This window comes from Taudactylus pleione, unplaced genomic scaffold (assembly GCF_031769625.1).
Source record: "Taudactylus pleione unplaced genomic scaffold, aTauple2 ptg000135l, whole genome shotgun sequence".
NCBI lineage: Eukaryota > Metazoa > Chordata > Amphibia > Anura > Myobatrachidae > Taudactylus > Taudactylus pleione.
Genome location: NW_028284537.1, coordinates 5,359,731 through 5,386,292, shown reverse-complemented (window position 1 = coordinate 5,386,292; position 26,562 = coordinate 5,359,731).

Below are 26,562 nucleotides of genomic sequence, written 5' to 3'. Positions count from 1 at the left end.
ACTGTGCAGTATAATGTGAATAACAAACACTACTGTGCGATATAATGTGAATAAAAAACACTACTGTGCGATATAATGTGAACAAACACTACTGTGCAGTATAATGTGAATAAAAAACACTACTGTGCAGTATAATGTGAATAACAAACACTACTGTGCGATATAATGTGAATAAAAAACAATACTGTGCGATATAATGTTAATAAAAAACACTACTATGCGATATAATGAGAATAAAAAACACTACTGTGCGATATAATGTAAATAAAAAACAGTACTGTGTGGTATAATGTGAATAAAAGACACTACTGTGCGGCTTACTGTGAATAAAAAACACTACTGTGCGATTTAATGTGAATAAAAAACACTACTGTGCAATATAATGTGACTAAAAAACACTACTGTGCAGTATAATGTGAATAAAAAACACTACTGTGCGGTATAATGTGAATAGAAAACACTACTGTGCGGTATAATGTGAATAAAAAACACTACTGTGCAGTATAATGTGAATAACAAAAACTACTGTGCGATATAATGTGAGTAACAAACACTACTGTGCGATATAATGTGAATAAAAAACACTACTGTGCGATATAATGTGAATAAAAAACACTACTGTGCAATATAATGTGAATAAAAAACACTACTGTGCAGCTTTATTTGAATAACAAACACTACTGTGCGATATAATGTGAATAAAAAACACTACTGTGCGATATAATGTGAATAAAAAATACTACTGTGCGGGGTAATGTGAATTACAAACACTACTGTGTGGCTTAATGTGCATAAAAAACACTACTGTGCGGCTTTATGTGAATAACAAACAGTACTGTGCGATATAATGTAAATAAAAACCACTACTGTGCGATATAATGTGAATAAAAAACACTACTGTGCGGTGTAATGTGAATAAAAAACACTACCGTGCGATATAATGTGAATAAAAAACACTACTGTGCGGCTTAATGTGAATAAAAAACACTTCTGTGCAGTATAATGTGAATAAAAAACACTACTGTGCGATATAATGTGAATAAAAAACACTACTGTGCGGTGTAATGTAAATGAAAAACACTACTGTGCTGTATAATGTGAATAAAAAACAGTACTGTGCGGTATAATGTGAATAAAAAACACTACTGTGCGATATAATGTGAATAAAAAACACTACTGTGCTGTATAATGTGAATAAGAAAACACTACTGTGTGGTGTAATGTGAATAAAAAACACTACTGTGCGGTATAATGTGAATAAAAAACACTACTGTGCGGCTTCATGTGAATAAAAAACACTACTGTGCGATATAATGTGAATAACAAACACTACTGTGCAATATAATGTTAATAACAAATACTACTGTGCGATGTAATGTGAATAAAAAACACTACTGTGCGATATAATGTGAATAACAAACACTACTGTGCGATATAATGTGAATAAAAAACACTACTGTGCGATATAATGTGAATAAAAAACACTACTGTGCTATATAATGTGAATAAAAGACACTACTGTGCGATATAATGTGAATAAAAAATACTACTGTGCGGGGTAATGTGAATTACAAACACTACTGTGTGGCTTAATGTGCATAAAAAACACTACTGTGCGGCTTTATGTGAATAACAAACAGTACTGTGCGATATAAAGTAAATAAAAAACACTACTGTGCGATATAATGTGAATAAAAACCACTACTGTGCGGTGTAATGTGAACAAAAAACACTACTGTGCGATATAATGTGAATAAAAAACACTACTGTGCGGCTTAATGTGAATAAAAAACACTACTGTGCAGTATAATGTGAATAAAAAACACTACTGTGCAGTATAATGTGAATAAAAAACACTACTGTGCAGTATAATGTGAATAACAAACACTACTGTGCGATATAATGTGAATAAAAAACACTACTGTGCGGTATAATGTGAATAAAAAACACTACTATGCGATATAATGTGAATAACAAACACTACTTTGCGATATAATGTGAATAAAAAACACTACTGTGCGATATAATGTGAACAAACACTACTGTGCAGTATAATGTGAATAAAAAACACTACTGTGCAGTATAATGTGAATAACAAACACTGCTGTGCGATATAATGTGAAAAAAAAACACTACTGTGCGATATAATGTGAATAAAAAACACTACTATGCGATATAATGTGAATAAAAAACACTACTGTGCGATATAATGTAAATAAAAAACAGTACTGTGTGGAATAATGTGAATAAAAGACACTACTGTGCGGCTTACTGTGAATAAAAAACACTACTGTGCGATTTAATGTGAATAACAAACACTACTGTGCAATATAATGTGAATAAAAAACACTACTGTGCAGTATAATGTGAATAAAAAACACTACTGTGCGGTATAATGTGAATAAAAAACACTACTGTGCAGTATAATGTGAATAAAAAACACTACTGTGCAGTATAATATGAATAACAAACACTACTGTGTGATATAATGTGAATAAAAAACACAACTGTGCGGCTTAATGTGAATAACAAACACTACTGTGCGATATAATGTGAATAAAAAACACTACTGTGCAGTATAATGTGAATAACAAACACTACTGTGCGATATAATGTGAATAAAAAACACTACTGTGCGATATAATGTGAATAAAAAACACTACTGTGCGATATAATGTGAATAAAAAACACTACTGTGCAGCTTTATGTGAATAACAAACACTACTGTGCGATATAATGTGAATTAAAAACACTACCATGCGGTATAATGTGAATAACAAACACTACTGTGCGATACAATGTGAATAAAAAATACTACTGTGCGGGGTAATGTGAATTACAAACACTACTGTGTGGCTTAATGTGCATAAAAAACACTACTGTGCGGCATTATGTGAATAACAAACAGTACTGTGCGATATAATGTAAATAAAAAACACTACTGTGCGATATAATGTGAATAAAAAACACTACCGTGCGGTGTAATGTGAATAAAAAACACTACCTTGCGATATAATGTGAATAAAAAACACTACTGTGCGGCTTAATGTGAATAAAAAACACTTCTGTGCAGTATAATGTGAATAAAAAACACTACTGTGCGGTGTATTGTAAATAAAAACACTACTGTGCTGTATAATGTGAATAAAAAACAGTACTGTGCGATATAATGTGAATAAAAAACACTACTGTGCTGTATAATGTGAATAAGAAAACACTACTGTGTGGTGTAATGTGAATAAAAAACACTACTGTGCGGTATAATTTGAATAAAAAACACTACTGTGCGGTATAATGTGAATAAAAAACACTACTGTGCGATATAATGTGAATAAAAAACACTACTGTGTGGTATAATGTGAATAAAAAAACACTACTGTGCGGTGTAATGTGAATAAAAAAACACTACTCGTCGGTATAATGTGAATAAAAAAACACTACTGTTCGGTATAATGTGAATAAAAAAACACTACTGTTCGGTATAATGTGTTGTGAATAAAAAAACACTACTGTTCGGTATAATGTGAATAAAAGACACTACTGTGCGGCTTCATGTGAATAAAAAACACTACTGTGCGATATAATGTGAATAACAAACACTACTGTGCAATATAATGTGAATAAAAAACACTACTGTGCAATATAATGTGAATAACAAACACTACTGTGCGATATAATGTGAATAAAAAACACTACTGTGTGATATAATGTGAATAACAAACACTACTGTGCGATATAATGTGAATAAAAAACACTACTGTGGGATATAATGTGTTTAAAAAACACTACTGTGCTATATAATGTGAATAAAAGATACTACTGTGCGATATAATGTGAATAAAAAATACTACTGTGCGGGGTAATGTGAATTACAAACACTACTGTGTGGCTTAATGTGCATAAAAAACACTACTGTGCGGCTTTATGTGAATAACAAACAGTACTGTGCGATATAAAGTAAATAAAAAAAACTACTGTGCGATATAATGTGAATAAAAACCACTACTGTGCGGTGTAATGTGAATAAAAAACACTACTGTGCGATATAATGTGAATAAAAAACACTACTGTGCGGCTTAATGTGAATAAAAAACACTACTGTGCAGTATAATGTGAATAAAAAACACTACTGTGCAGTATAATGTGAATAAAAAACACTACTGTGCAGTATAATGTGAATAAAAAACACTACTGTGCAGTATAATGTGAATAACAAACACTACTGTGTGATATAATGTGAATAAAAAACACTACTGTGCGGTATAATGTGAATAAAAAACACTACTATGCGATATAATGTGAATAACAAACACTACTGTGCAGTATAATGTGAATAAAAAACACTACTGTGCAGTATAATGTGAATAACAAACACTACTGTGCGATATAATGTGAATAAAAAACACTACTGTGCGATATAATGTGAACAAACACTACTGTGCAGTATAATGTGAATAAAAAACACTACTGTGCGATATAATGTGAATAAAAAACACTACTGTGCGATATAATGTGAATAAAAAACACTACTATGCGATATAATGTGAATAAAAAACACTACTGTGCGATATAATGTAAATAAAAAACAGTACTGTGTGGTATAATGTGAATAAAAGACACTACTGTGCAGCTTACTGTGAATAAAAAACACTACTGTGCGATTTAATGTGAATAACAAACACTACTGTGCAATATAATGTGAATAAAAAACACTACTGTGCAGTATAATGTGAATAAAAAACACTACTGTGCGGTATAATGTGAATAAAAAACACTACTGTGCAGTATAATGTGAATAAAAAACACTACTGTGCAGTATAATGTGAATAACAAACACTACTGTGCGATATAATGTGAATAAAAAACACTACTGTGCGGCTTAATGTGAATAACAAACACTACTGTGCGATATAATGTGAATAAAAAATACTACTGTGCAGTATAATGTGAATAACAAACACTACTGTGCGATATAATGTGAATAACAAACACTACTGTGCGATATAATGTGAATAAAAAACACTACTGTGCGATATAATGTGAATAAAAAACACTACTGTGCGATATAATGTGAATAAAAAACACTACTGTGCGATATAATGTGAATAAAAAATACTACTGTGCGGGGTAATGTGAATTACAAACACTACTGTGTGGCTTAATGTGCATAAAAAACACTACTGTGCGGCTTTATGTGAATAACAAACACTACTGTGCGATATAATGTGAATAAAAAATACTACTGTGTAGTATAATGTGAATAAAAAACACTACTGTGCGATATAATGTGAATAAAAAACACTACTGTGCGGTGTAATGTGAATAAAAAATACTACTGTGCAGTATAATGTGAATAAAAACACTACTGTGCGGTATAATGTGAATAAAAAACACTACTGTGCGATATAATGTGAATAAAAAACACTACTGTGTGGTATAATGTGAATAAAAAAACACTACTGTGCGGTGTAATGTGAATAAAAAAACACTACTGTTCGGTATAATGTGAATAAAAAAACACTACTGTTCGGTATAATGTGAATAAAAAAACACTACTGTTCGGTATAATGTGAATAAAAAAACACTACTGTGCGGTATAATGTGAATAAAAAAACACTACTGTGCTGTGTACTGTGAATTGGTACTTTTGTGTTGCCATGTCCCTTCCCAGTGAGGCCACGCCCCTTTATTTTTGGTGCATGCCTTCGCCGCGCACTATCCCTGTTTAAAATAATGGGGAGGGGGGCCTAACCCATATTTGGTGGACTTGCCCGGCTCTTGAGCCCTTTTGGACCTCAGTTCATGCTCTTCTGAATACTATCCTTGGAGACCCGATTCCAAAAGACCCATGGACCTGCCTTTTAAGTTACCCCCCTCCTGATCTCAGCACCCGCTCTGTTAAGTTGTTGTTCCACATCTTAGTTGCTGCTAGAAGCTTGATTGCTCGTAACTGGAAAAACCCTCTTCCACCGACCCTCTCTGCCCTAAAGTCACAAATCCGGCATATATCGGAAATGGAAAATATTACCTATTATCTTCATGATAGAGGCCATATGCTTTCTCAAGTATGGGCTCCATGGCTCTCATACGACAACGCTTCGCTGCCTCTGCTTCCTGCGCTCACTACCCATATGTGATTCATGCGCGGTGGCTGATCCCCCCCAAACCGATTTCTCTGTGCAAACCTCACTAACTAACTAAATATTCTCCTCTAATGTTATCCAAATGGCACTTTTTTTCTTTCTACCGTATAATACCTTTTGCCCAGCAATTGGCATTTCCTATGATATTTTGTTTCCCTTGATATTCCTGTTCCCATTCCCCCATTACCATCCCACCCCGTCTACTGACCCCCCCAATATGCTTATTGTTATTTATTTAATTGAAAAAAAATGGCTCATGTATATTGTTCACTATATCTGTGTTTTTTTCTATGTTACTCCTCTATGAGCTTTCAAAATAAAGAATTAAAAAAAAATATATATGGGGGGGGCACCAATGCTCTTTCTGGCACAGGGCACCAAAATGCCTAGTTATGGCTCTGGGTAATGCCACCTTCGGGTGGAGTTACCCAATAGAAGCCTATGGGCTTCTTATCAGGTCGGACCCCCTTGCGCAGAAGGACGCCAGAGGGACTTCTGTGTGTTAAACCCCGGAAGTCCCTCTGTCTGGAGCCATCACATAGGACAGCTCTTATCAGGAGAGCTGTCCCTTGCGATATTCTTGGTACATACCGCGGTAATGAACCGCGGTATGTACCCGAAGACAGGTGGAATGTACCGCATCGCTGATGGGATGCTTATTACATCTTTCCCTTAAATCCTAGTATTATACTCTAATCCAGGGTCACTGCCACCATGTAGTGAAAACGGCCACTACAAGCATATAACTTATTTACAGAATGGCACAACTCCATCTCACTGTATCTACTCTACTGTATCATTATCACAGCCTTATCTCCGCAGACACCAGAGCCCTGGAGCTAAAAGTACAGCCTAATAAAATAATAAGATTATAAACAGACATAGATATGTACAATGCTTTATGGAAAATTGCATTAAAAAACGGATACAAAATATTTACACAACATACATCAGTAATGGAATAAAAAAAAAAAGAGTAGAAAAGCCTCTACAGCTGCACGTTCTGCACTGCAGCAGTGTAATGGGTGGTTCTGCACTGCAGCAGTGTAATGGGTGGTTCTGCGCTGCAGCAGTGTAATGGGTGGTTCTGCGCTGTAGCAGTGTAATGGGTGGTTCTGCGCTGTAGCAGTGTAATAGGTGGTTCTGCGCTGTAGCAGTGTAATAGGTGGTTCTGCACTGTAGCAGTGTAATGGGTGGTTCTGCGTTGTAGCAGTGTAATGGGTGGTTCTGCGCTGTAGCAGTGTATTGGGTGGTTCTGCGCTGTAGCAGTGTATTGGGTGGTTCTGCATTGTAGCAGTGTAATGGGTGGTTCTGCGCTGCAGCAGTGTAATGGGTGGTTCTGCGCTGCAGCAGTGTAATAGGTGGTTCTGCGCTGTAGCAGTGTAATAGGTGGTTCTGCGCTGTAGCAGTGTAACAGGTGGTTCTGCGCTGTAGAGGTGTAATAGGTGGTTCTGCGCTGTAGCAGTGTAATAGGTGGTTCTGCGTTGTAGCAGTGTAATGGGTGGTTCTGCGCTGCAGCAGTGTAATAGGTGGTTCTGCGCTGTAGCAGTGTAATAGGTGGACCTCGAACCACCCATTAGCCAGATTGCCGATCTGCCTGAATTTAAATGTAATTTATGTTTGCGACCACACGGTCAGGAAATAATTACATTGCCCTTCATTGCCCGCCCCTGAGTGACAGGAGCTAGTTAGTTTCCCTGTCTTGTTAAGTTGTTCTAAACAGCGACACTGCCAGCAATAGACTGTAGACCGACAGTGTACATGCACTACGTATGTGATAACACCACACGCGTACACCCGTTCTCTGTGTGCGGTTTGCTGTGCCCAAGATGAGGAGCAATGGCAGAGCTGCCTCAGCTGTGCGCTGCAACGCCAGGAGGAGGACCTGTCGAACAGTGATGTAGAGGTCTATTTACTAAGCAGTGTTAGGAGACAGGGTACCGAACACCCTAGCACCAACCCTGGTCTTATAGACCCCATAACTGACCATCTAATTCACAGGGTGTATGAGCAACAGTTTTGAATTAAATGGTTGCTCACTGTGATTGTAATGACATGTTCCTGCCACTGGGGTCTGTAGTGAGATGAAAAGATTTTCTTAACTGTCTGACAGAATCGCCTACAGTAGCCCGAAAAGATGGATCCGCGAGAAATCAATCCATCGTGCCTGTGTCAATTCAAGCTGTGTAGACTTTGGAAGGGCAAATCACTACACACATGTGTGGTCATAAGCTGCACATCCTCATATCACTGTAACCCTTCATGGATAGAGTTAGGCATCCAGCAATCAGACCATTTCTCTGGGGAATTTTATTTTTTATATCACCCTCTAGTAAATCAGCCCCAAACTTACTCATATTGTCTAGTGCAGTAGGACATTTTAATACAGCAATAGTGCAATTGTGACTAAACATATCATCATTAGGCCATTGATTCATTGGTTTAATGATTCCGCTAGGCCACAGGTTCTCAAACTCAGTCCTCGGGAACCGAAATAGTGCATGTTTTCCAGGTCTCCTCACAGAATCACAAGTGAAATAATTATCTCCACCTGTGGATCTTTTAAAATGTGTCAGTGTGTAATGAATACACCTGTGCACCTGCTGGGAGACCTGGAAAACGTGAACTGTTTGGGGTCCTGAGGACCGAGTTTGAGAACCACTGCGCTAGGCAGCCCATCATGGAACATATTAGCAAAATGAATGGCATTACGATAAACATCGTGAGAAGGCTTGTTTATTCGAAGCATGTGGACAATTAGTCAGATCAGACATTACGGGCGTATTAATGTGGCTTTCTATTAGGCAACAGCCTTGTCACTAATAATCAGCATTTGGTAAGTAAATGGCAAAATGCAAACTACTAAATATAATGCAGGACAAACTCCCTTATGTATCATATGTCTTTTACATCTGTGGCAGCCTTCTCCTTTGCCATTGGTGTCAGATGCAAATCACAATGAGAGGTTCAGCAGGTATTCAAGTTTTATAAAAAGGGACCCTGTCACTGTAGCTTGAGAAAAGGACAAATATATTTTACAATTATTTTATGCTAAAGACACAAATGTCTCTCTATATATATATATATATATATATATACATATATATATATATATATACACACATATATATACAGAGCCGGCCCTAGCCAATTTGGTGCCCTAGGCAAAGTTTTGACTGGTGCCCCCAACATAATATACACATAATAAATACATACATATATATATATATATATATATATATATATATATATATATATATATGGTTTTCCCACCAGACTCGGTTCCCAGAACCCAGGTTTTTGCTGTATTTCTGAAAGGGGTATTGGCTGAGATCCTAATGATTAAAGCTCTATCAGCTGGAGAGCTTAGTACATACAATCTGCCAATCAGAAGTGACCTGCTGGTGCTGCTGGTTGTCACCATCACTGTGTATGGTTGCACCAGCACTCCAGCCACCACAAGAGATACATCTCCAGGCACAGGTGTATCTGCCTTCAGGTCTGCATCAGTGATAATTATGAGAACATGCCCCTTTCCTTCCCTTCCTCATGTCACTGCTCCAGGGCCTAAGAGATCCTAAGTGTAAAGCAGGGTACACACTAGGACGATATCGGCCCAATATATGGATGTATATGCACTGTTTTCCTAATTATGTGTTTTGATTTACTGACATGTAGTCAGCACATTGTATATACTATTAACCCCCATTGCCCTGCCTGAGATACATGGCAGCCCCCTGCCAGGGCTCCTAGTGATGTCATAGTGGCAGCTGATGATGTCACTATTGGAGGTGTGATGGGTATAACAAGGCAGCTGGATGCTTCCTGTGTCATATCTGATATTGCTGGACTAGTGACAGTACAGAGATTTCTCTTCTCATTTCTGAGTGGATAAAATGATATTACGATGAAGAAGGCGGAATATAACCGTCCTAAGGACCATCAAATGACTGTAAGTATCTCTTATAGAGCCCTGGACTCACTGTATTACTGATGGGTAATGGTAATAGGTCACTGCTATATGATTTCATATAAGTTCAGGGTAGAGTTAGACACATTATCTCTGTATTTATATTATTTACTATGGAGTATTAATGTGTTTTGCTTGGTAGCTTTCCAGACTTTCTAATATTTATGTAAAGGCTCTAATTTCAAATTAATTATTTAAAATAAAAGCAAAAATATTATGTTATGCTGTTATACAAGGGGGAGTGCACCTATATCACTGTTTGGTTTGCTATATATTAGTGGTTTTTGCCACTATAGGGAGATTACCTTGGCATTAATAATCCTGCATTGTTCTTATGTCTGTTTCATTGTTTCACAGGTCGCTCTGCGCATCCGTCCATTTAGTAGGACAGAGGCCAAGAGCAGCGCCCGATGCATTGTACACCAGCTCGGGCCGCAGGTAAGAAAATGCTAATAACATTATTTTAGTTTAAACAACTGAATTAGTTTAACATCAAACACATTCAATAATACAATTGTTTTCTTTCCAATACATTATTCATAGATTTATGGGGGAGATGTATCATCGGCGACATCGCCGATGCGGTACATCCCCCCCTACTTCGCGTACATACCGCGGTTAATTACCGCGGTATGTACCAAGAATATCGCAAAGAACAGCTCTCTCGATGAGAGCTGTCCTTTGCGATGCTGCCGGTCAGAGGGACTTCCGGGTTTAACACCCAGAAGTCCTTCTGCGCATGCGCAGAAGGCCGCGGGCCGCGGGGGCTCATGGGAGGGATCCGTTCGGATCCCTCCCAGCCCCGAGCGTCGGGCTAAGAAGCCCATTGGCTTGTATTGGGTAACGCCACCTGAAGGTGGAGTTACCTAGCAACGCGAAGCAGCAGAATGCAGCGCATTCTGCTGCTTAATACATACGGGAAATGCGGTAAAACCCCTGAAAACTACATTTTCGGGGGTTCTACCGCATTTTCGCCGATGATACATCTCCCCCCAATTGTTGTTTAAATTCTACTTTATAGCACAGTTATTTATTTCATTTTTCACACATATATATATATATATAATATATATATATATATATATATATATATATATATATATATATATATATATATATATATATATAATATATATATATATATATGTGTATATATATATCTGTGTTTATAAATGTTATAAATATGATAATAAGAAAATGTTTTGCTTTGTGTATCAGAGGTGGAACGCTATCCACAGTCCCCATATACCCATGAGCAAATTAGAGTAATGACCTGCTGCACAGATAGTGCCAGGTGTTACCTCTCTGTGCACAAGAAATGGGGAAATCATGGACCATTGCTGGACTATGCAAATGCTGGGCCTGCTGCAGAACACCATAGCAGGGCTCCTAAGCTGCTCCTCCCTCTTACTAACCAGCTGAATATGTGTGTTAGGCAGGGGTGTGACCCCACAGACCCATACTGGTGCTCTCTCTTCATCCATCTTACCCTATCTGCCCAATCGAGGGCTCTCGGTTCAGTAGGGAAAAAAGATGTCGAGCAGAGCCGGGAGTCGGTCCCAGTAATCAGCTGTGTGGTCTAAACAGACCGCAAGCTGACTGTTACCTATCCGGACTCAAGAGACGGGTGATCAGGCCTCCGGTGATGTCTCCCCTCTGGTCAGCTGGTCTCCCATAGTGCACTGTGGCCCGGTCATCAGGTGATCGGGTCCCAGTGCAGTATGGGAGATCACCTGATCGGAGGCATAGAGGACATCACCGGAGGCCCGGATCATGCAGGTAAGTGTAATTAAGTGAGGGGGGGGTTGCGGGTCACGGGGGTCCGCGATCACGGGGGTGGGCCTTAGCGCCGGGGGGCAGAGCTTAGCGCCGAGGGGGGTAGCAGCGGCGGCCGGGCGGCGCATGCACAGGCACTATGTCACGGTATTTTTTGCGAAAATACCGTGATTAGTGTGCGGAGGGGATTCGCAGGGACAGAGCTTTCTCGCAAGCTCTGTCCCTGCAAGGGATTTGTAGTAAATCCCTGTGATATTGCCTGATTCCGCAATGCGAATTCAGTCGATAATATCACACTACAATCTGCATTCAATATGCGGATTGTAGTAAACAGAGCCCTTAAGGGCCTAAGAACCAGTGACTAGAAGAGTTTCAGGGCTGTAACTAGGGTAGTGCAACCTGTGCCATGGCACAGGGCACCGCAGGGCAGGGGGCGCTGTTTGGGCCTGTCAATTTTCCTGTTTATTATCATTATTTACTTGTAGCTTCCTCTTCTTTTATTCTCAGCATCTCCTGGATGCCCCAGGAGTCTTATGTCCCTATTTAAAAAATGGATTGGGGGGGGGGGGCGCTAATGCTGTTTCTGGCATAGGACACCAAAAAGTCTGGTTATGGCTCTGAAGAGTTTATATAGGTATCAGCAGAATGTTCCTGGTAACTGTGCTGAAATGCTGACAAAGAGGTGCTTGTAGGATTTGGTGACATCTACTGAAAATGTGTCTTCTCTTTCCTTACAGACAGTATTACTGCAGGACCCTGGCGAGGATCCTGATGATGTCCTGCGTTGCTGCAGGACCAGGGAGAGGACGTTCACCTTTAATGAAGTGTTTGACCAAGCAGCTACCCAGGTGATTGTAATCCTGACCTATTTACAATGAATAATAAAAGTTAATAGTATATATAATACAGTACTCTATGAGAGGAGGGTTCCCATGTGCTGCCTCTGAACGGGTCCCCCCCAAACCATTGTACGTGAGGTGTAGTCTCTGGTACTGTGCCAGAGCCTATTATACAGGCTTACTGTATGTCTCCGGGAAAATGGCACCACAAGGTAGATTTCTTTTGAGGCAGCTGCATACATACAATGGGTGTATGGAGTACGGTGAGGGCCCCCCTGGGTTCAGGTGCCCATATGCACCACATACCCTATACCCATTATACATATGGCATCACAGCTCATGCTGCATCTTGTAAAGGGAGTAAAATAGCGCATGAGAACAATTTATCATCATATGTGACTGTAGCATCAGCCATTAATGCTTGTACAGCTGTCATTTCTCCTCATTCAGTATAGGAATATATTTCTACATTATTTTCATGATTGCTTATGTAGCATCAATAAATGTGTCTCATTCCAGGAACATGTCTATCAGTCCACAATGAAAAACCTAGTGGATGATATCATCTCGGGGTATAGTGCTGCTATATTTGCTTATGGCCCAACAGGTAATAATAATGTTATGTATTAATACATAAGTGTAATTGTTTATATTGTATGTGTAAAAGTAGTGAGCTGGTGAAATGAGTAGTGGTAAAACATGTGACCATCTGTACTGTTAGTAATTGTGAGCTAGTAGTTTCCTTACAGGCTGTTAATTATCCAGGTGGTTCCAAAAACTGAGGCGTTAGGTACATGGCACAATCCGGGTCTGAGCACTGAGGGCCTGATTCTGAAAGGATCATAATTGCAAAGCTGCACGCACTGACATCACAAGTGATGTCAGTGGGAGTGCTCTCGGCTCTGTTTGAGCCAAAAGCACTCCAGGGCTTGCGGCAACGAGACCCTACCACAAGGGTCTCGTCGCAAGCCCGATGGTCGCGATGGTCTTGACCAATGCGACCATCTTCCTGGCCGCTTGCTATAGCTGTGGGTGGTCACAGGACGGCCCTGATTCAGAGCGAGCGCTCTGTCATAGCGTCCGGCTCTGAATCAGGGCCTGAGTAAGCAAGGAATGCACACCCGGCCGCTGCGAGAATACGCTAATCAATGCATACGCACGGAGAAAGCAGCACAACATGCAGACGCCCAGCCCTATATGAAGCCGCCCACCTCGCTTTACTCAAAGCCTGATAAGTACACAAGACAGCGGAAACATCGGTAACATCGAAAACCATCAACCACATTTGCATAATAATGGTTGACCAGACCTCACGCAGGATCTTGGAAACTTCCTGTGTGCACGGAGTCTCATCACTGTGTCTGCCGTCGCACTGGCTTAATTATGGACGCAACTAAAATGGCATCCCAACGCACAGGCACGACTGCATTCACCCGACCACCCCCCATCACCACCCACAAATGGCAATTCCTGTTGAGCAATATTGGAAGGGGTCTGCATACACGCTGCGTGTAGTCTGCGTATGCTTACCCGATCGCACTAGCTAGTTCGAGCATGCGCAGTGCGATGCATGTGCAGTACTAAAACATCGGCCAAGTGCATGCGTTCTCTCCTGTGCGTTCCTTGCTGAATCAGGCACTATGTTACAATGTAGTTTTGTGTTTAATAAAAAGCCCCCAAATGTGCATATATTAGATTTTTATATAGCATCTTAAATGATGTTCACCTTTTAATGGTTACATTGTCAGCTTGTGATAGGCTGTGGTTACCACTGCTTCTGACCAGGGAATAAGTGCACCCATCACCAAGTATGGAGGCAGCGTTTTGTGGGCAGAGCAAATATACTCAGAAACCCCCCCCTGCGTGCGCTACTGATGTCTGTCACTGTTCACTACTGACATGACACATTGTATAATTACATATCTGCCATTCTTTCTTGTAACATCAGTGAGTATATGCTTAATACCTTTATATTTATCACAGGCACCGGGAAGACCTTTACTATGATGGGCAATGGTCATGAGCTCGGAGTGATATTTCGCACTCTGAAAGATCTATATAAGACCATCGAGGTGCAGAGAGGGCAGAATAAATTCTCAGTGTCAGTGTCCTATGCTGAGGTAAATATGAGGAATATGTGCTTGGTTTCTATTCTATGTGTCTTGTTTAGAGGTGGATGGAACTCTGGGAGTTTGCATAAGATATGCATTTACATACTGCACATGCACGGGCAGCGGCCAGCATACATAGGCCAAGTAAATTGCAGCACAATTAGACATGACGCAAAGGCAGATTTTGGGTTATGTGTCTATTGCCGGTGGTGGAGGGACCGATGCAACTACACAGAGTGATGATAACTGTTAGCAACGCTATCCTCTGATTGGCTGATTGTGTATCTACCCCATCAGCTGATAGTGGTAGATTCATTAGAATCCCGGCTATGTTATATGGGTCACGGCAATATATTCACATTACTTAATTGATACCACTAAGACTACTGCAGGACACAATCATATCATTTGAGTTTTGAATGAGGTAACAACAGATGTTTGTATTAATATTATTATCCTTTATTTATATGTATCCACAAGGGTTCCGCAGTGCCTAACAAAGTACATAAACAATTGAGCAGACAAGAAAACAGGACTTACAGTAAAAGACAATGCTGGACAAATACATTTTATATAAATATTGCTGCAACAGAGGTCATAACACTGAAATAAGTAGCACGGTTGCAGAAGTCAAGGGTTAGGTGCTATAAATAATAGTAAGGGAAGGAAAAGCACATAGGGAAGAGGGCCCTGCTCGTGGAAGCTTACATTCTAAATGGTAGGGGCGGAAAGACAGGAGTGACACAGATGGGATAGACAGTGAGCATGGGACAGAGGGCCTGATTCAGAGCCGGACGCTATTTGCGGACGGTCGTTCTGAAAAAGGGGCCGGATATTTAAATTAAGCGCTCGCTCTGTGCGGTCTGTTGACGCCTCTATGTCTGAACGAGCGAATGAAACATGCGCCCGCTATTTTGAAAAAACGCCCCCTGGCCGCTCGCATCATACGTCATCTCCGCTATTTATTAGATTAATCGAGTACATTGAAAGGTGTATGAACTGCTCGCTATTCTTGTGGTAGCATTTTCCTACCGCAGTCATGCGAGCAGTTCAGGCTAAAAGACAACCAAGTGACGTGGTCGATGACGCTGCTTTGTTAATTATGCACACCCTTAAAACGCCCGTTTTGACCGTTTGGCACGCCTGCGTTCGGATTTCCACTCCCCGTTTTCAAGCACCTTCCCCTGTTACCACCCACAAACGCCTCATCCTGTCACTCATATTAGCAGGCATTCGCTGTTTTGCGAGCACACGATTTCCGACCGCACTGACTAGTTGGCGCATGCGCATTACAACGCATGCGCAGATGTGCGAACATCGCTCGGAACGAACGAGCGGCCGCTTACGAGCGGCTCTGAATCAGGCCCAGAGTGTTAGGATGAGAGATGGAAGGCTGTGATGAAGATGTGCATCTTCAGAGCCCGTTTGAAGTTTTATAGAGAAGTGAGAGAGTCTGACAGGGAGAGGTAGAGAATTCCAGAGGTAGGGAGCAACATGTGCCAAATCTTGGAGGCAGTCATGGGAAGAAGCAATCAGTTGGCAGGAGAAGCAGCATTCATTAGTGGAGCAAAGAGGACAGACTGGAGTTTTAAGGGAAATGAGGTCAGAGATGTACTTTTTCCACATTTTGTTATGTTACAGCCTTATTCCAAAATGGAATAAATTCATTTTTGTCCTCAAAATTCTACACACACTATACCCCATAATGATATGTACATTTTTTTTTTAGATTTTTGCAAATTTAATTAAAAAAAAAAATTCTAAGAAGTCACATGTACATAAGTATTCACAGCCTTTGCTCAATTATTTGTTGATGCACCTTTGGCAGCAATTAAAGCCTCAAGTCTTTTTAATATGATGCCACAAGCTTGGCACACCTATCTTTGGGCAGTTTCTCCCATTCCTCTTTGCAGCACCTCTCAAGCTCCATCAGGTTGGATGGGATGCGTCGGTGCACAGCCATTTTCAGATCTCTCCAGAGATGTTCAATCGGATTCAAGTCTCTGCTCTGGCTGGGTCACTCAAGGACATTCACAGAGTTGTCCTAAAGCCACTCTTTTGATATCTTGTCTGTATGCTTAGGGTCGTTGTACTGCTGAAAGATGAACCGTCGCCCCAGTCTGAGCTCAAGAGCGCTCTGGAGCAGGTTTTCATCCAGGATGTCTCTGTACATTGCTGCATTCATCTTTCCCTCTATCCTGACTAGTCTCCTAGTTCCTGCCACTGAAAAACATCCCCACAGCATGATGCTGCCACCACCATGCTTCACTGTAGGGATGGTATTGGCCTGGTGATGAGCGGTGCCTGGTTTCCTCCAAACATAATGCCTGGCATTCACGCCAAAGAGTTCAAACTTTGTCTCATCAGACCAGAGAATTTTGTTTCTCATGGTCTGAGAGTTCTTCAGGTGCATTTTGGCAAACTCCAGGTGGGCTGCCATGTGCTTTTTACTAAGGAGTGGCTTCCGTCTGGCCACTCTACCATACAGGCCTGATTGGTGGATTGCTGCAGAGATGGTTGTCCTTCTGGAAGGTTCTTCTCTCTCCACAGAGGAATGCTGTAGCTCTGACAGAGTGACCATTTGGTTCTTGGTCACCTCCCTGACCAGGGCCCTTCTCCCCCGATCACTCAGTTTAGACGGCTGGCCAACTCTAGGAAGAGTTCTGGTGGTTCCAATCTTCTTCCATTTACAGATGATGGAGGCCACTGTGCTCATTGGGACCATCAAAGCAGCAGATATTTTTCAGTACCCTTCCCCAGATTTGTGCCTTGAGACAATCCTCGGAAGTCTACAGACAATTCCTTGGACTTCATGCTTGGTTTGTGCTCTGACATGCACTGTCAAGTGTAGGACCTTATATAGACAGGTGTATAGCTTTCAAAATCATGTCTAATCAACTGAATTTACCACAGGTGGACTTCAATTAAGCTGTAGGAACATCTCAAGGATGATCAGTTGAAACAGGATGCACCTGAGCTCAATTTTGAGCTTCATGGCAAAGGCTGTGAATACTTATGTACATGTGATTTTAGTTTTTTTTAATTAAATTTACAAAAATCTCAAAAAAACTTTTTACACATTGTCATTATGGGGTATAGTGTGTGCAGAATTTTGAGGACAAAAATTAATTTATTCCATTTTGGAATAAGGCTGTAACATAACAGAATGTGGAAAAAGTGAAGCGCTGTGAATACTTTCCAGATGCACTGTAACTGGGAGAGGATTGGGTGATGACTTTGTAAGTGAGTATGAGGAGCTTGAATTGGGTTCTGAAAGGGAAGGGCTTGCAAGAGAGGGGAGGCAGATGTAGTACATTTGGAAAGGAATTTGAGTCGAGCAGCAGCATTTAGGACAGATTGGAGAGGAGAGATACAGTAGTCAGGGAGGCCAGATAGGAGGAGGTTACAGTAGTCTAATCTGGAGATGACCAGTGAGTGGATGAGGGTCTTAGTACCATCCAAGGTGAGATCGGGTCAGATCCTTGAGATATTTATGAGATGGAAATGACAGGACTGCGAAAGTTACTGAATGTGTGGTTTGAATGTGAGGGAAAAGTCAAGGATAACTCCAAGACAGTGCTCTTGGGAGCTAGAAAAGATGGTTGTGCCATCAATAGATAATGAAATTATGGGTAGTGAGGTTATGTGGGAGGGTGGGAAGAGGATCAGTTCAATTTTAGACATATTAAGTTTAAGAAAGCGCTGAGACATCCAGGAAGAGATAACAGAGAGGCAGTTAGAGACATGAGTGAGGAGAGAGGGGGAGAGGTCAGGGGAGGAGAGGTAGATCTGAGTATTATCAGCATAGAGATTATATTGGAGGCCAAAAGAGCTGATGAGCTCACCTAGAGAGGACGTATAGAAGACGATTAGGAGAGGTCCAAGAACAGAACCTTGGAGGGTGGTAATGCAGTTGTAAACAATATGCTCAAGGAGTCTGGGGAAAATGGGAGGAGAGAGATGGGTCGGTAGTTGGAGAGAGTGCTAGGATCAAGGGTAGGTTTTTTAAGAATGGGTGTAATATGGGCATGCTTAAATGCAAAGGGGACAATACCTGATGAGAGGGAGAGATTGAGGAGTGGGCAAGATGCAAACAGGTAGAAGGAGAGAGTATTTAAAATAATTAAATTTTATCTATAATCACTGTATCTATGTACACTATATGGAACATGACACTTAAGCATTTATTAATTGTGTAAAAATAGAGTAATGTTACTTAATAATATTCTAATAACACTATCAATCCACATCTCTACACCATCTCTGTGTTATTGTGCGCTATACACACTTATTACACCTGACATACACCTGCAGCAAATGCTGTATTACAGCTGGATGCATCTTGAGATGATTTTGGTCCAACAAGTGCATGAAATAAGATTTGTATGTGTCCTCTGTATGTACATTCTGCGCACATATGCGTCCAAATATAAATGATCCCCCTACATATAATCACATGTAATAACATGTAATTGGGCATAACTAGCAATTACCAGGCCTGTAACAAAGTTTGAGGGGATAACTGAGACCCCCTACTCTGCTTTTTTTGAAAATTCATGGGGACTGGTGCAGAGCTGAAAGCTAAGATGAGCCACTGCCCTATATATACATTCCCAAATAAAACGTTCTTCATGATATACAGCATCTGGAGAACCACAAGTAGCACAAGCACTTTCCAGAGAGTAAATGTGGATTACACACTTATCATGCTTGTTCTGCAGACAGTGATTATTCCTTGTGTTGCAGACAGTGATTATTCCTTGTGTTGCAGACAGTGATTATTCCATGTGTTGCAGAGAGTGATTATTCCTTCATTACATTTTCAGGTCTACAATGAAACCGTTCGGGATCTGCTGAGACCGTCCTCTGGATGTTTGAAACTTAGAGAGGATCCCTACGGCAACACCAGGATAGAAGGGATTGCAGAGTTCTTCCCCAGCAGTCCTGAGGAGGTGACTATCATTAGTCTGTGCTACCCTTATACAGTGTCCATGCTTCACCACTAGTCATCCCTATCTATATTATTATTATTATTATTATTATTATCATCTTTTATTTATAAGGCACCACAAGGGTTCTGCCGCACTGAACAAGGGGGATACAAATGACAATGAGTTATATATTACAGACTAATATAAACAGGGTTGCTGTCTGTAAAGAACCTATTAATGTATGAATGAATAAGCAGAGCCCATGACTATGTGATCACTGGTGTAGTGACCCTGCTGTAGCTATAACGCATGGGCAAGTGTAACTTTATGAGTTGTGTTATGTAACCACAAGAGTGTTGGTGCATCTATTTTACTTTCTTTTTTAGGCCATCGCATTACTGACTAAAGGGAATAAGCGCCGCTCTAAGGCAGCCACAGCTGCCAATAAGAACTCATCCCGCTCCCATGCTGTTGTACAAGTCACCGTAAAGCAGACGAGCAATGATGGAGTGTGCACGGGCCGGCTGTACATGGTAGACCTGGCGGGATCAGAGCGAGCATGCCAGGTATCACTTGTATTTTACATATCATTATCATTTCTTTGTATGCCCCCCTGCAATGCCAAAGAGGTAAATATCGTAAGAGTTTGCTATCCTCCTGCAGTGTTCAGGCTTCACCACTAGTCGTCACTGTCTACTCTACAGAGGGAATATTTGTCTGTCACACCAGTCCCTGGCCCATTACAGCTTACACTCAATTCTGTTAACGAACATGCAAGCGTGCACACACACACACACACACACACACACACGGATCCAATATTTTGGCCAGCAGCCAAGTCACATGCAGGGTACAATTTTGGAGGAAACCAGAGCACCTAGAGAGAACCCACGCAATCACAAAGAGGAACATACAATGTGTTATCAGGAATATAGACAGTTACTAAAGCTGCACTATGCTAAATGCTTTGGTTTTGCACCAGTGAGCACAGATAGTGCACCCAGAGCACGCCTGGGTGTGTGCCTACTATCCGCTCTAAGGGAACGCCTCTGTAACCTAGAGAACAATCACCAGATGTGCACTGTGCAAGATTTTGTTCCAGTCCTGCCCTGTATGATGAGGAGCAGTGATGCCCCAACACCATACATATTATGCTAGGGACACCTTCCCTCCTCCCAACTGCTCCCCTTCACCATTATATTGTTCTGCTCCTCTGCAAATGCCCCCACCTTGCTTGGTAAAGTTAAACCCTGATGGAAATCTAGGAGCACTCACACACAGAGCCGTAACAGGGCATAAATGTGCCCGGGGCCACCCCCGTCCCCTGAGCGCACCATGACATGATGTTGTATGTACACTATGACATCATTATGTCATGCAGGGGGGCTGTGGTTAGAAGCTCCAATAAGCACAGTGCTGGCTGGGTGTCCATAGGATGCATGATGGGCTGCATATACTGTGCAGGGTGCCCATCTAGAGATTCCGCAGGATGCTACGTGGGTGTTGCAGCAGCAATCCTGACTGCAGGGTTCCAGGCACACTGATAGCCAGGAGCAAGGGCCGTGGGGTGGCACTGGTGGCTCATAGCTAGTTATCACCCTGCTCGCACAAGTTGAGGCACATGACGAGACCAAAGCTGCTCTTGCACTGTGCAACGTAAATGACATCCATTACAGTATGTGTATAATTATTAGAGAGATAAGTAGTCCCAGGGTAGTCCTTGTCCTGTATTCTGAGGTGGCATGAAAAGTACAGTAAGCTCTTATGAACATTGTAGTTTGTTTTTGCATCTTTCTGTAGTGAAGTAGCTATAACAGAGCCTTTCATGTGTATAGCTCTTTTTCTCATGTCTGTAGTACTCCCTGAGGGTGGCCTTTCTCCCCTTAGAGCGGTGATTCCCAATCTGTTACTGGTCACCTCCCCCTTGGTTACATACATGTATGTCAGTGACCCCCACCCACTGAGACCTTACTCATAACAAATTATATAACATTTTGTTTAAAGTCATTTTTTAATTAATAACATAAGCCGGTATCAAATTAATAATACTAATAATGGAATTACATATTTCTTTAGTAGCTTGGGATAAATTACACGCAGTAAGAAAAGCATTTCGCCTAATATCACTAACTAAAACTAAGGTGAATGGGAGTCACTGTCTTGGGACACAATTGAAGCAAATTGTGTAATTAGGTTTATTATACAGTAGTTTATGTGTTTGTATCACATCCACACTGTGACTGAAGTAAGATGTGTCTTCATTATCTTTTCTGTTTCTATATTAGACTAAGAACACTGGCCAAACCCTGAAAGAAAGTGGCTATATAAACCGCTCCCTTCTGGCCCTAAGGAACTGCATCATGGCGCTACGCAAGAGACCGGGCGGCCATATCAATTATCGTGACAGCAAATTGACCTGGCTGCTAAAGGTATGTTATTACTATGAGATTTCCTACACACATATGTCCATACAGCTGTACCTGATGTCAGGAGAGAGAAGGGCCCCGTGTGTAGTCTCCATGCCAGCCTCCACCTTCTCTTACAGGCACATGCACTAATTATACTCTGGCACTGAGCTTTCTCTACTGGGCATGTGCAGGAATATGGCACCCATGTCACTTTCCCGGTGACCACATTGGTGATTACAGCAGCACTGGCAGAGCGTTAAGTATAGGTTATGGGTGCAGGGTGTGCGGTGTGAGACCACTGGAAATGTACACCTTATACCCTGCATTCATTATAGGTACACCCAGGGGCATATTTATAATGGGTGCAGGGTGTGTGGTTCAGGGGGAACCACACCGCAAACCTTACACCCATACTTTTCTTTTTATACTTACCTCTCCTAAGTTCCACCTAAGTCCCATGGAGTAGCACTACACAAAACACCTGGAAAATGGCCACTGCACCATTTTCCTGGTGACATGCTCATGTGCAGTAGACTTAGGACACACTCTAGTGCCCAGAGTCTACTGTTCTCAGTTCGCTGACGGCAGCCGGGGAGAGAGGAGGGGGCCCCAGAACATGGGCCTCCTCCTCTCTTAATATGCCACTGGATACACCCATGGCTGATGTATAAGTAGCATTAGTCACTTTTTAGATAGCTTTTTGGGATACAAGCATTTAGGAATATGAATGTGAGACTTTATTATGCCCTGGTACTAAAGGGGTGTGGTCTAGTGTATGGGGGTGTGGCCACAGCTCAATGTAAATGCTGGGGACCTGTGTAAAGGGGTTGTGGCCAAAGCATCCACGCCGGAACCTCAATCATCAGGAATATTGCTCCTAACACATTGTTCTGTTGTTTTATCTCAGACAATGGCTGCAATTAACCATGATATTAGTAATTTGTGCAATCATTTGTTTCTTACAAACATGTTATAAAACAATAGTGGTAGATCTTTAAACTGCTCATTACAATGTATAAGGACTCCTGAGTGATCTCTCCTATAACCAGAGCTTTATCTATCACAGGGCGCACTGAGTGGCAGGAGCAGAATGGTGATGATCACACACATCAGCCCTGCGGATGCTGCCTATGAAGACTCTCGCAGCACACTCACCTATGGGAGCAAGGCCAAGTACATCAAAACACTGGTGAGCAGCCCCCAAGGGGTAACTGTATATTTATCTATGTTACTGGGTATAACTGTGGTGGAACAAGGGGAAAACCTCCAGTTAAACTAGCAAAATAAATATATTATTAAATAAAACAAACGTTAGGAACATTCAAAATCAGTTTTATTAGAAGACTGGTTGGAATGTGATCTTTTACTTTCTATTAGAACTTCAGCTGCCAATTAAAATCTGTTAAATATATATACTACAGGCTCAATCAGTCATAAAAGCTACACCTGTGGTATTACATGTCTGTGGGGCCTATTCATCAACATTAAAATAAAATTTTTAAGGCCATTTTCCTTAATTACCGTTATTTTAGTATTCATGAAGAGACTTAACACAGGAGATATCACTGATATCTCCTAGTTAAGTCCCCCTGCATTAATTTCCACACTCCCCATACATTAGTACATTAGTATGGAAATATGGAAATTATGGTATTCATCAAATTCCGAAAATTATGTATTCTCGAAATTTGATTGAGTTAAACTACTGTGGTCACCTGGGAGAACACGTATCATACCAGCCTCCAGAGGCGCTGCAGCGGGCAGGCAAGTGTGGGGACGGGGGGAGGGGTGGTTGGGGGGGACACAAAATTACTGCAGCTGTAGGTAGTGCTGCACATGCATTGGGTTTACGAATGTAACAGCATATGCGCAGCACTGATTACAGCTGTGGTAAGTTAGTGTAGAGAGAGATAACTATCTATTTCCAAAAAAGTTGTCATCACAAAAATGACAGCTTTTCGCAATAGATAGTTATGGAGAGGAGGAATGATGAATACCTCCAGTAATTAGGTAGAACTCCATGCCAGTTCTAAACCTAATTACCTCCAGACAAAGTTTAGGTATGATGAATAGGCCCCTGTGTGAGGACACGTAGGTTACCCATCAATATTCTCCTGTCTCCCTGTTTCCCTGATTGTGCAGTGCCCAGTAACTAACTCTCTGCTGTTTACCCTTCCTCCTGCAGGTGGAGAGGAACCGTGTTTGTGCCGCCCACAAAATCCCTAAGGCTACAACAGAAGACAAAGTGCAGCTGAAAGACCCTCGTCCTCCAGGTTTCTTATATCTTATAATGAAAAGATTGAGGGGTCTGTTTATCATAGTTGTGCACTAAAGCTGGATACACACCAGTGGCGTAACTAGGGGGGGTTGGGCAGGGTGCATGCCCTGGGCGCCGTGGGACCGGGGGCGCGGGGGGGCGCCGCTGGCCACGGTCTGGCCCGCCCTAGTTAGCCACCAGTGTAGCACCAACCGCATTGAGTGTGGTCAGTGCTACACATTTACACAGGACCGGCGCTAGGCTTCCAGCGCCGGTCCTGTGCTGCATAGCTGAGCCCATTCCCTCCCCCTGAGCGCTTGCCCAATAGCGCTAAGAGGTGGGCTCAGGCTGTGCAAAACACACGCATTGCCGCCAGCGCTGGCGGCGATGCGTGTGTTAAACAGCAGCCAATGAGAGTCAGATAGACTCTCATTGACTGCTGCAGCACCCACTGCAAGAGCCAGGCTTCCGTCTGGCTCCTGCAGTGGGTAATGGGACAGACGTCATGACATCATGGCGTCTCTCCCATAATGCTGAGCGCGCCAGCCCGGGAGGACTGGCGGGCGGCGGCGGGAGCGGTGTCGCGGACCGGAGCAGCAGCGTGGGTTCAGGTAAGTATATTTTTATATGGGGGAGGGGGGTGGCTACTTCTGGGGGGACCTCTACTGGGGGTGGGGGCACAACAGGGGAGTGGTGGCTACTACTGGGGGCACCATTATTGGGAGGACCTCTACTGGGGGGGGCTAATACTTGGGGCACTTAATCGGGAGGGGGAACCTCTACTGGGGACCACTACTTGGGGGGGAGAACTACCACTGGGGGTATTATAAAAGGAGCCTACTACTAGAGGCACTGCACTGGGGGGACCACTACTGGAGGCAATAATAGGAAGGGCCACTACAGGGGGCACTGGATAGGGGGGATCACTACTGGGTGCCTGCATAAGGGGGACCACTACTGGGAAAACTGAATGGGGGGGACTACTGCTGGGGGCACTATATAAAGGGCACTGCATAGGGGGGGACTACTACTGGGGGGCACTATATAAAGGGCACTGCATAAGGGGATACCGCTACTGGGCGCACAGCATTGTGGGGACTGCTACTGGGGGCACTGCATAAGGGGGAACACTACATGGGGCACTGCATTTGGGGGGGCCACTACTGGGGGTACTAAGTAAGGGGAACTAATTGGGGGCTGTATAAGGGGGACCACTACTGGGGATACTGTATAAGGGGCACTACTATGGGCCTGCATAAGAGGGACCACAACTGCATACTGGGGATACTGTAAAAGGGGTACTACTGGGGTTAAGGTGCATATGGATAGGAATGTTCAGCGTGAAAATAAAGGGGTGTGTCATGTTGACACGCCCTATTTTTATGTGACCACACCCATTTTTTTTTTAAACATCCGGGGGGGGGGGCTTGCTCCCTTTTCAAATTTGCCCTGGGCTCCAAATTCCCTAGTTACGCCACTGGTACACACTGACATACATTGACCGATCAATTGATCAGCCAATGTATCTGCTGCATGTCAGCCAGTGTGTACCTGCGATATGTCGGTGAACGTCGTCGTTACTGACATATCGCATTGGCTGTGCTGCACAGCCGATGGACAGATATGTCTGCAGATATATTTGTCCATCGGCAAGTGTGTACGGGCAGTCGGCAGACCGCCCATGCACACACAGCGGCAGCCACGAGGAGGGGGGCAGGACACACCCCCGACCCACCCCCCGGCCGCCGGGACCCGAGGGCTCAAGCAGATGATGGCCGCTCAGTGTGTATGAAATGCCATCATCTGCAGATATATCTGTCAGGTGTGTACCAACCTTAATCTGCATCACCACTTTTCGCAGCAATACAGATTGTAGTTGCACTACAAGTTACTATGCTGGGATGGAAGGGAGGTGTGTACTTATACTGGTCTTTACAGTTGTAGATTAGGCAAAGGAAGAAACTGACCCAGGGCCAATAAGAACAAATTGGGGTTTACACTTCCAAACTATAATCCATTGACTAACTGAAGCAAAACATATACGAGACATAGTAGTAACTGTACTATTACTGTATTCTTTTCCACAGAGCCAGCCCATAAGGACCATAAGGACAAAGCCCCCAGTTC